Source organism: Lissotriton vulgaris, chromosome 5, assembly GCF_964263255.1.
Source record: "Lissotriton vulgaris chromosome 5, aLisVul1.2, whole genome shotgun sequence".
NCBI lineage: Eukaryota > Metazoa > Chordata > Amphibia > Caudata > Salamandridae > Lissotriton > Lissotriton vulgaris.
In genome coordinates this window covers 6,555,349-6,568,112 of record NC_141693.1, presented here as the reverse complement: position 1 = coordinate 6,568,112, position 12,764 = coordinate 6,555,349, and positions in this window count along the sequence as shown.

Genomic DNA, 12,764 nt, shown 5'->3' with positions numbered 1-12,764 from the left:
CTTCGGGGAAAGCCCCGCTGTTAGAGCACCGGCGAGGGGGCTGCCTTAGGATTTCCTAGGTGTTTTTCTGTGCTTACACCCTCTGCTTGGATGTATTCTTCAGAAGACCATTTTAACTCCTCCTACCAGGAAGTGGAGGAGGAATGCCCCCACCCCCAACAGCTCCCTCCAGCAGTGGATCAAGCCCTCTCTCAGGCTTTTTCTAGGGCGCTGGTTCCTCTTAGGGATCAGGTGGATCACCAGCGAAATGCATCTCGGGGGTGTTCAGTGACCAGACATGGTGGTGGCTGGTCCCAGTAGCTCCCAGATGGGGAATAAAAGGGCCGTTAAGTGTAACACGAGACACTTGGAAGAATTTGATAGACTTACTGAAACCTTCCACAAGAGTGCGAAAACGCTAAAACATGCACCCTGCCGGGAGGAGGAGACGCCCAAAGAAAATTGTGAAGCTGTCGTCACTAATGTAGACACCTATGGCGGTTTTCCCTTAGAGGGTGTTAAACCTTAGGTCGCAGCATCAACATTATCGGCGCCATCTTGCCCCCTTTTCGAGCCCATTCATGCGCGTAAGCGGCAGCCATTTTGAGTACCATGGCCTCTCTGCCCATCGTTGATAGCCAGCGCGTCTCTCTCTCTCTCCTGACCTCGCAAAGCATCCCCCCGCACGCTGACAGTCCCCCCCGCTCTCACATGCCTTGGATCGTAAACCCCTCTTCCACGCAGCTCTGCCTCGGAACCTCATCCTGTTCCCAGCGCGACACCTCCCACCATTCCTTTCATGGTCCCGGATCCTTTGATAAAACCCCTTTCCTCTGTACCCGTTTGTCTTCCTCGTTCCCAGGCCGCCACCTGGCCCTGCGGATACTGTTATTGCCCCCCCCTCTCCTGTACAGTAGGAAGTTTCCCTCATCAAATGATCCAAGAGTTGATCAAAGCCCCCACCCCATGAGATCCGATCAACCTCACACATTCCGTGAATCGGCGGAATGTCCAGCTGCGCGATAATCATCACCTGTTGTGACCGGGGTGGGGACTTCAACTGTAAATGTGTGTGGGAACGGGCCTGAAGCGGGGATTCCGAGGACGTCTTTCCTTACATCAAAGTAAATGACAGAGATGTGTTTAACGTAATAAAACAATAAACTTGTGTATAAGAGGCCAGGCCTCAGAGATGCGGTTAGAGCACCTCGAGAAGATACCCTGTTGTCTGATTTGATGTGTTCTGCTCCGTCGGAATAAAACTTCTGTTTCCTGCCTTCCAGTCTCCAGCGCCTGCCTCTTTGTTTGGTAAACTTGAGTGGGTATAGAGGCGGCTAACGCCGGGCAACTTCGGAAAAGGTCTTCTGCCTGTACCTTTTTCAACAATTGGCGTCCCAAACGTGGGGCCCATCAGCGACCAGTGGATCCAGTGGGAGAGGTCCTGACGACAGAGTGAACAACTGCAACGATCGGGAGTGCACCTGTCCGATAGACCCTCGTCTGACAGCCGATCATCCGAACTTCACTGGTTCCGAACAGACCTCTCTCGAGTGATCTACGGTCCTGACTGGGAACCATCAGGAGTGCCGCGAGGAATACGAAGAATAGAGGACGATCGGGCGCTGGATTCGGAAGACAAGAAACTGTCCATGCGGTCCGGGTAAGGTCGTGTAAACACGACGAATTGCGAAATGATTGTTTGATTGTTTGGAAAATACTAGTATTACTCTTTGATTGATTTATTTGGAGATTCGCTGTCTGCAAACGGAGAAACAACAGGCTCTCTCTTTGCAAGCAGTGAAGGATAGGTAACGAAGCCGTCTTGCCTATCTTTCTCCCCCACTGATTAATTGATTGAACCCGAACTACTGTTCGCGGATTGCTTTCTGGAGATTCTCTGTCTACAAACAGGAAAGAACAGGTTCCCTCTTTGCAGGTAGTGAAAGGGTAGGGAACGCAGACCTTTGCGTGCCTATTTATTCTTCCCACTAATCGTTTGATTGACCGAGCATTGACTGTTTGATATTGGTTCTTGAGGTATTCACCGCCTGCAAACAACGTAGAATAGAAATATTCTGTCTAGTCTTTGCACGCAGTGATAAGATAGGTAGTGCTGACTTTTGTCCCCATTGTGATCCGTCATGCCTGTCTTCTCCCCACTGATTGGTAGCCTGTTTAGCCCGGACCGCTTATTAGAGATGAACCATCCGGCTCCACTGGAAGGCACCCCTAATAAGGACATGTTCATGAAGCATGGGCTGATCGCTATAGCCTATAGCAAGCTGTGGCATAAATATACGAAAAAGGATCGAGAAAGTCAGTGGCCACTGATAGGATCCTTCGATGATGATAAAATGAACGCGCTAGAAACAGCCCTTGGTAAAAACAAGACAACGCCCACTATGCTTGATAGTTTCGGCATGTGGCGCAAAGAAACTGAACAACGTAAAAAGAAAACTGAGAGTAGGTTGGGAAAAGAGCTGCGAAAAGCAACCCACCTAGCTGCTCAGAAACTAGAAGAAGAGATAAAAGAAAGAGAGGAAGCCAAACAGAAACTAGAAATAGAAACATCAAACCAGTGTCCGGTTAGAACGCCCCCTACGCTCTATCCTGAATTACCCTCGAAACAACGAGCCAACGATGATCTGCTGTTAGGTCCTCCGATCATCTACATGCCCCCTCCATATGCCCCTTCCCAACTCTTAGCACAGCACCCACCACCCCCAGGTACAAATGAGAGTAGTGCCACAGCTTCGGCCCCCACGGCCTCTGTGCCGGCCGAACTCCTTGTATTAGATACTACACAAACAACAACGTTAGGCGACCCCGAGACCCGAAGGGCCGGCTCTGCAAGAACAAACAGATTAAGCAAGGATGAGCGAGCAGGGATTGACAAGATAGCAAGGACACTGGTAGAAAGAAAGGAAGATGAAGAGTATATCACAGATATGTTTAACTCGTATACAGGAAGTCACAGACGACATTTTACCGTTCGACTGTGTTACCATGTCTTAAACGCATACGAGGACCGATATCGAGACAAAGGTCCCGGGAGCCTAACGACTCTGTACCGGAAGGTCGATATCGGGGATGAGGGCGAGTGTGATGTGACGGACCTCCTTATGCGTACGTTTGAGGTTTTCCGCCACCTCACTGAACAAGAATTGGAAACTAAAACCACGACATCCGTAGTGACCGAACCACAAACTGGGCAATCTAACGCCATGATGCCGATACGAGAAGCTGCCCCTTACTGGGTTCCTCCACGAGGTGAAGGGACTAACAATGATGCAAACCACAAAGATGCAAAAGGAAGGGTAGTGTACAACTGGGTCTACCAGCCGTGGGACCGGCAAGAGATTCTGACATTCCGGAAATCTCTGCCTGATCTACGTAAAAACCCCACTGCCTTCTATACTGAGTTAGCTACAGCCCTAGGTTCAACGATTATGACCCTGGCTGACATCGACTTGTTTTTTGGGTTATGTCTACCAGCTGATGTGTGGAAGCAAATCCGGAAAGTCGACCACCTTGAGCTGTTTGGACATACCTGGTCACAACTCGATGGCATTGACAAACAACGAGAGCCTGGACAAAAGCCTTTGAAACCCATTTTAGACCTCCCAGATAAAATCGTACAGAAATTAAAGACCCTTATTCCAGAAAAGAAAGTGGACTGGTCGATAGTAATGGCCTGTCGCCAGAAACCCCGGGAGGATGTATCGGACTACTTCTCCCGGTTTGAAACGGTGTTCTCCAATTACAGCGGCCAGGACATGACCACTGCAACCGGACACCATCTGTTTGTCCAGAATTATGTTAAGGGTTTGTCACCAGAGGTATCCCAGAAACTGCAGGCCAGCGAGAGTAGTTGGGCAGCCTTCAAACCTACGGCTATCCTCCAAATGGCCCAATATTACGAACATCAGAAAAATGAAATCGATAGAGCCACAGAGAAAAAGAAGAAAGATTTGAAAGAAAGGGTGATGATCGCACAACTGCAAGGAGTGACTATAGGACGTGACCAATACAGGGGAAACTATCAGATGAACGTCCCTAAGACTGCACCTCCCAAGGACCGTACTTCGACTCCCCACATTGGACGTACAGACATTAGAGAGGACCAGTGCGCTTTCTGTGAAGGAACTGGCCATTGGAAATCCCAATGCCCGATCCTTTTGGAAATAATCAGAAACAAAGACCCCAAGGACATAGCAAATGGACCGAGAAATAAGGGACAGCAGCGAGGGCCCTCAAATGACACGACTAATGACAGATCAGGCAGACCAAATGCATTTGATCGACCTAGACAGAACCAATGCCAGCAATCTGACTATGATGACGCCCACGACTTTGCATAGGACTGCCAAGGGCAAGGGAGGGATCCAGTCGAGCTCTATGTTGACCAGCAAGGCCCTTACGTCACTGCTAAGGTCTTGGGTACAAAGTCTCCATTTCTGGTAGACACTGGCGCAACACGTAGTGCGTTATCTAAACGACTGATTCCTAGGGCACCCTTGTCTGGCTCACTCATAACATCGACAGGTTTCGATGGAACGCCCTCCACTAACCCTTTGTCCGCCCCGATCCTCTTCGACTTAGAAAACAACACCACTGACACCACGTTTCTGCTTTCCTCCAATAGCCCTGACGCCATTATGGGACTTGACTTATTGAAACACTTCCGAGCGACAATTAGATGTTCTCAAGACGGAGTTCGAGTTTTCCTTTACGACAACCCCGTCCTGCTTAGACAGTGCCCTCCCCGACGCATGTTTTCCATCACTGATGCTGACACATCCCTGCTTGACACTCTGCCTCCGCATCTGTGGGCCAAGACGGATTCGGACGTAGGGCGCATGATGATTGACCCAGTGCACATTACTGTCCGACCAGACGCAACACTCCCAAAACTTCCACAATATCAGATATCGCCCGAGGGCGAGAAGGCATTGGTAAAGATTATTCAGTCACTGATAGACGCAGGAGTGGCAGAGGAAGTGGTTAGCAACGTTTGCAACAGCCCTATCTTGCCCATCATCAAGAAACAGGGAGAGGGAGATGAGAAAGCATACCGCTTTATCATTGACCTTCGAGAGATCAACAAAGTGGTGGTACCCCAGTACCCCGTGGTCTCAGACATCACCACCATCCTGACTTTGATTCCTTCTACTGCCACCACCTTCACTGTCATTGACCTCAAAAACACATTCTTTTCCATTCCCATCCACCCAGACAGCCGATATCTCTTCGGCTTCACCCTAGAAGCCCGCTCATATTGGTTCTGCCGAGCACCCCAGGGCTACACAGAAAGCCCTAGCATCTACAGCCAGGCCCTCAAGAGACAACTGGATCAAGTCCAGTTACCCGATGGAGTGGTGTTAGTGCAATATGTCGATGACATCCTTTTGGCAGCCGACACCACTCCATTAGCAGTTACAGCCACCATTCAACTCCTGCACTTCCTTGCGGAAAACGGCCACAAGGTCTCCAAGAAGAAGTTGCAATTCTGCCAACCCCAGGTCACTTACTTAGGCCACCTTTTGTCCAAAGACGGAAGGAAACTCACTCCCGACCGGATCCAAACCATTCTCGAAACACCTGTCCCTAAGACTCAGAAACAGGTTCGCTCCCTACTAGGCCTCACCTCCTTCTGCCGACAGTGGTTACCAAACTTTAGCCTCATTGTGAAACCGCTGCTCTCTCTGCTAGCCAAAGACGTCCCCTTCCCACTCCCTTGGGCCCCTGAATGCCAAACCTCCTTCACGGAACTACGAGATGCCCTTTGTTCGGCCCCTGTCCTAGGTACCCCCGATTACACAAAGCCCTTCTCCCTTTACACTCACGAAAGGGAGGGGTGCGCTTTATCTGTCCTGACCCAGTCCATTGGCCCAAAGCAACGACCATGCGCTTACTTCTCTGCCACTCTTGACCCTGTAGCCAGAGCCCTGCCTGCCTGCCTTCGAGCTGTAGCTGCCGCTGCAATCTCTATCCGACAGAGTGAGGGGATCGGGCTCTCGAATCCCCTCACGGTACTGGTACCCCATGCAGTTGACACCCTCCTGAACCAAACCAAGACGCAACACCTGACGAGTGCACGACTGACTGGATACGAATTGACTTTGCTTGCACCTCATATCACCCTGAAAAGATGCACCACACTGAACCCGGCAACTCTGTTACCCTTACCAGAGAACGATCCCAACGTGCACCCTGTACATGACTGCGTGACTCTTACGGACGAACAGACTAGAAGTAGGGTTGACCTCAGTGACACGGCTTTTCCTGACCCTGACGGAGAGCTGTGGGTGGACGGTTCTTGCATCAAACTCCCCGATGGCACCACCTCAGCTGCCTATGCGGTCACCACGGCTCGAACTGTAGTCGAGACAGCCCGCATTACGCAACGATCTTCCCAGGCAGCGGAACTAATTGCCCTGACACGAGCCTGCATTCTAGCAGCAGGAACAACAGCGAACATTTACACTGACAGCCAGTACGCCTTCGGGGTGGTTCACCATTTTGGGCTCCTTTGGAGAGAAAGGGGATTCTTGACCTCACACGGCACCCCCATCTTGCATGGAGATCTAGTCTCCGCCTTGATCGAAGCTGTCCTTCTCCCCAAGAGGCTTGCGGTCATTAAATGCCAGGCACACAAGAAGGTGACGGACATTATTGGACAGGGAAACGCACTAGCCGACATCACTGCCCGAACGACAGACGAAAATAGGACAACAACACGTATGTACGTGACCAGGTCACAAGCAGAAAAATGGACTGACGCTAGGGACACTATTAGAGACATTCAAATGGCTAGCACACAACACGAACTGACTGAATGGACACGGGTGGGATTAAAAGATGACGAAGGCTGCTGGCGGACAAAAGACACAAACAAATGGTTGCTACCTGACTCGTACCTGATTCCCATACTGACTATGGCACACTCCCCTGCCCACATAGGATCAGCCCCCATGATTGAACTTGTCTCCAGAGTTTGGCACAATGATAAAATCACAGACTCTGCCAAACGTCTGGTCCAACAATGCTTGATATGCCTGCAACACAACCCCGGGAAAGGAACTGTAGTACCCCGGGGAGGGTTTGGGGTCCCAAATCACCCGTTTGAAGTCCTGCAGATGGACTACATCCAGCTAGACAGATGCCAAGGCCTGAAATATGTACTTGTAGTAGTATGCGCATTTAGCAAGTGGGTGGAAGCATACCCAACCCGTGACAACACTGCTATGGCCACTGCAAAAGTACTATTAAAGGAATTTTTCCCTCGCTACGGCCTTTGTCGGATTTTATGGAGCGACAATGGCCCCCACTTCATAGCCGAAGTCATCCAGCTCATCATAAAGGGGCTGGGCATCAAGCAGAAGTTCCACGCAGTTTTCCACCCCCAGTCTGCGGGTCTCGTTGAGCGACACAATGCCACCCTAAAGCTCAAATTGGCCAAGATAGTGGCTACCACGGGTCTGAAATGGCCAGACGCCCTCCTACTGGCATTGCTATCGATGCGTTCCACCCCCACCAAACATCACTTGACACCTTACGAAGTTGTTTTTGGTCGACCCATGAGTGTCTGGTCTGCACCGAAACCAACTTCCATTCATGACGTCCCGGACGTCCTAATGTCTGATTATCTGTATAAATTGACTGAAACTCTGTCTGTCATTCATCAGCAGGTGCAGCAGGCCATCCCCGATGCTTCCAGGGGTCCGGGTCACGCCATCCAACCTGGAGATTTCGTGCTGATCCGAAATTTTCAGCGAACGAAAAGTCTGGAACCCAGGTGGACGGGCCCCTGGCAAGTGCTGCTCACCACCCGGACAGCTCTTCCTGTGGAGGGGAAACGGCACTGGCTGCACGCGCACCACTGCAAGAAGGTCTCCTCAACTTTGACCACAACAGAAAGCATCGACAACCAAGAAGAGCTCCTGAACAAAGACCGACCGTCACTAGCCTGCTATCCTGATTCCAAAGCCCTTGAACTTGCAAAATTCTCTGATCCTACTGTGCCATCCAGAGAAGGGTATTTCCTGCGACGAAAGGAGGGAGCTTCGGCTAAGCAGACCACGGACTAAGTTAAATCTCAGAACGGTGACCTACACACCACCAAGGGTCACCCGGAGAGACGCTAAACGAAGTCTGTGGTTCTGCCCGCTACCGAGCACCTTGAAGATGATGGAAGCGCCAAATAAGAAGATGATGGAAGCGCCAGGAAATACCCACTACAGAAACCCGAAAGCAGACAGACTCCACAGCTCAAAGACAATTGCACTTTTCATTACGATCCTTTTCTGCTTTCTCCTCATGACCACGCTCTGGATTGTGGAAGAAAATGCACCTGCTCACGAAACATTCCTGACCACCGCTCAGCCTACCACCATGAAGGAACATTACCTGATTTGCGAAAGGAATTTTGGAATAACTCCTTTGTACAGTTGCTGCACCAGCACAATCTTGCCACCAACGCCACCAACTGTTGGATCTGTGGGTTGCTACCCCACGCTACTGGACATTCAATACCATTCATCCCTTCACCCTTCTCAGTTCACGGCTCTTGCCTTGCTTGGCTGATCCTCTTGCAAGAAAGCTATAAGGACAATGCCACCTCCAGCAAAACTGTAACGCATTTCTTCCACGAGGTCTGGCGAAACAAAAAAAAGACACACTTCTGCCCGCAGACCTCCAACGACTCAATCCACATGGACATCCCTGCTAAAGAACGAATTGAAATGCAGGTGTTCAACAATCCAACCAGACCCACCTTCTCCTACCTGCGGAAACGAACGGCTGCCACTCTGACTGTGGCCCTGTCAGTCATCAACGTCACAGGCCACATGTGCATAGAAGGGCTTGGGACACAGCTGGTAGGCCGCAGTGCTTGCCGTTTTACCAGAACTTTGGACTCCACTGATCCACCTTCCTTTGTGTCGTCCCCAAATATGTATTTCGTCTGCGGCACAAAAGCTTACACCTGGCTCCCCAAAGGCTGGGGGGGCACTTGTTTCATCTCCTTCATCCTTCCTCCGACTTATGTGGCTCCAGCGAATCATCATAGACAAAAACGAGCCAAGGACATTGAACAAGCCGACTCAACAGGAGCGCAGTTCCTCGATGCCATGAAGGGACTTGTTCCACTCTGGGGCCCGATGGCAAACAGCCGTGCCATCCGACATCTGACCCAGGCAGTTGAGACAACAATGAACATCACAGCTGGTATCCTTGCTAACAACACCGCCGAACTTCAAGCGGTCCGCTTGGTGGCCCTTCAGAACCGCCTTGTCCTAGATGTGGTGCTTGCGGACCGCGGTGGAGCATGCCGCATTATTGGGTCCAGCTGCTGTACATTCATACCGGACAATTCACCCTCAGTGTACAAGGCCATCGAACATCTCCACAGACTCTCTTCAGAAGTCCACCAGGAACAGGAAGAATGGTCGCTTGGTGGCTGGTTCTGGAGTACTGTTAAGAACTGGGGCTGGAGACTGTTTACCATTATCCTGATCCCTGTAGTTGTGATATGTGGTCTATGCTTAGGAATTCAATGTCTGCCACCTCTGTGTTCACTATGCACAAATTGTATTTGCCCTAAAACTGTGGACTTTAGAAATGAACGCATGGGAGCATTGTATGATGCCGAGGTCAGAGATCTAATGAAAATTGATATCAAATAGGCAAGCTGGCTAGATATGTTGAAAAGGGAGGACTGTTAAACCTTAGGTGCCAGCATCAACATTATCGGCGCCATCTTGCCCCCTTTTCGAGCCCATTCATGCGCGTAAGCGGCAGCCATTTTGAGTACCATGGCATCTCTGCCCATCGTTGATAGCCAGCGCGTCTCTCTCTCTCTCCTGACCTCGCAAAGCATCCCCCCGCACGCTGACAGCCCCCCCCGCTCTCACATGCCTTGGATCGTAAACCCCTCTTCCACGCAGCTCTGCCTCGGAACCTCATCCTGTTCCCAGCGCAACACCTCCCACCATTCCTTTCATGGTCCCGGATCCTTTGATAAAACCCCTTTCCTCTGTACCCGTTTGTCTTCCTCGTTCCCAGGCCGCCACCTGGCCCTGCGGATACTGTTATTGCCCCCCCTCTCCTGTACAGTAGGAAGTTTCCCTCATCAAAGGATCCAAGAGTTGATCAAAGCCCCCACCCCATGAGATCCGATCAACCTCACACATTCCGTGAATCGGCGGAATGTCCAGCTGCGCAATAATCATCACCTGTTGTGACCGGGGTGGGGACTTCAACTGTAAATGTGTGTGGGAACGGGCCTGAAGCGGGGATTCCGAGGACGTCTTTCCTTACATCAAAGTAAATGACAGAGATGTGTTTAACGTAATAAAACAACAAACTTGTGTATAAGAGGCCAGGCCTCAGAGATGCGGTTAGAGCACCTCGAGAAGATACCCTGTTGTCTGATTTGATGTGTTCTGCTCCATCGGAATAAAACTTCTGTTTCCTGCCTTCCAGTCTCCAGCGCCTGCCTCTTTGTTTGGTAAACTTGAGTGGGTATAGAGGCGGCTAACGCCGGGCAACTTCGGAAAAGGTCTTCTGCCTGTACCTTTTTCAATAAGGGAGAGGGTGTATCGCAAGTCGATTTCTCCTCCGATGAGGATAAGGACTAGGGGCGTCCCTGGCGTCCAGAGTCCCGCTCCTCCCACTCCCCGGTTGGGGACAGAGTCCACCTGGACATGTTCGAGCCTACCCAGATTTTTCATCCTAGGTCGGCAGAGTGTATCCCTGACGCCAAAGTGGCAAAGTACGTGGCGGGTAAAATCCGTCAACCCCTTGAAAGGGAAGTCAGGAATAGGATGACGGGAGAATGCCCAAGGGCCTTATTGAATTGGAAGGTGGCTCACACACCAGAAATTGATGAGAAACTTTGTACTTTTTTCTCGAAGTATATGAGGGATCCCAAGAAAGGAATTGATAGGTCTTCAAGAAATTTTCAAGAAAAGCTCTTGTACATGGTAAGGCCCTTGACCCAGATTATTCAATTGGCGGAGCGCTCCAAGGAGTCAGTATTCCCTTTGTCCACAGATATTGTGGCTGGCTGGGCGCTATGCGCTATTTGCCTGTTAGGCAACGCGAATTGTGCCCTAGCAGCAGAAAGAAGAAAGTCCCTTCTTATTAAGATCGATCCTAAGTTGGGGGACTTGGCCACCTCTGAGGCTGGGCCCATAGCTTAGGGTAAGCTCTTCGGGGAGCCTTTTGTTAAGGAGCGAAATACATTTATGACCACTTTTTCAGCCCTGGATAAGGCGCAGACCTCCATAAAAAAGATATTCCCAGGGCGGGTTTTTTGCTGGGACCGGACGAGGTAGGGGTCGCTCCTCCGGTCGCGTCCATCAGCAAGACCCCTCCAACAGAGGTCAGCGGTGAAATAATGGCTGGAACGATGGCCTCCAAGGAACCTTCTATCCCAGCAGAGGTTCCGGGAGAGGAAAAGAACGAGGCAACAGAGGAGGTGCCAATGCTCTTGGAGGACCCTCTGGTAAGGATTACCCCTTCTTCCCCTACTTCTCTTCTCGCACAATTGGGGAAAAATAACAACAAACACATGGATGTTACAGACTGTAAGGGGATTACACATAGAATTCTATGGGACCCCCACACAGGTGGTGCGTCCGCGTCCCCTGGTGTTTTCGGCAGAGGAGGAGAGCCTGATAGAATCAGAAATTTCTAAACTCTTAAGGAAAGGAGCTATTTGCATGTCGGTACTTCATCCAAACGGTTTCCTCAGCAACCTGTTTCTAGTACAGAAGAAAGACGAGGGTTTCAGACCTCTAATCAATTTGAGGAAATTCTACGAGTGGCTGGTCTATCGCCACTTCAAAATTGAGGGGAGACACTTACTGCAAGACATCCTTCTACCGGGGGACTGGATGGTCAGACTCGATCTGAAGGATGCGTACCTAACAGTTCTCATTTTCCTTCCTCACAGGATATTTCTTCAATTCACCTGGAAACACCAGGTTTTCGAGTTTCAAGCTCTGCCATTCGGGCCCTCTTCCGCCCTGTGGTGCTTCACAAAGCTATTGCACCCGGTGGTGGAGACGCTCCGCGAGCAGGGAGTACTAATGATCATCTACTTGGACAATATCGTTATCATGGATCAGTCTTTGGTACATCTCTCCTACAATGTGAACATGACTATTGCGTTGTTACAGGACCTGCGTTTTGCCATCAACGCATGGAAGTCAGGGCTGCGCCCAGCGAAGCAGATGGTCTTCCTGGCTTTCCTCATAGATTCAATCTCAGCCTCCCTGAGCTTGCCAGCGGTAAAGGTGAACAAGATACGGAAGGACCTCGCTTAAGTTCTCTGGCGGGACAGAATTTCACGAGGATATTGGTCAGGATCGTGGGTCTTCTATCCTCATCAATCCAGGCCATTTTCCAGGGTCCACTACACTACAGGGCCCACAGAGCCTAAAAGCTCAACATCTACGGAGGGGACTTACCTACTCACAGATTATTTCCCTCACGGAGGAAGCGAGGACAGAGCTTCAATGGTGGATCGAACACATGGCGGCCTGGAATGGGCATTCAATCTTCGGATCGACACCGGACCTGGTGGTAGAGTCGGACACCAGCAGACTAGGCCGTGGAGCCCATTGTGGAGAAATCTCTCTGGGGGGCAGATGGTCGGAGGAGGAGTTGCAACTGCACATCAATTGTCTGGAGTTACTGGTGGGATCCTTTGAGTTGAGATCCCTTACCAAGGGCAGGGTTTCGTTTTGTATCTTGTTGAAGATGGAAAACATCTCGGC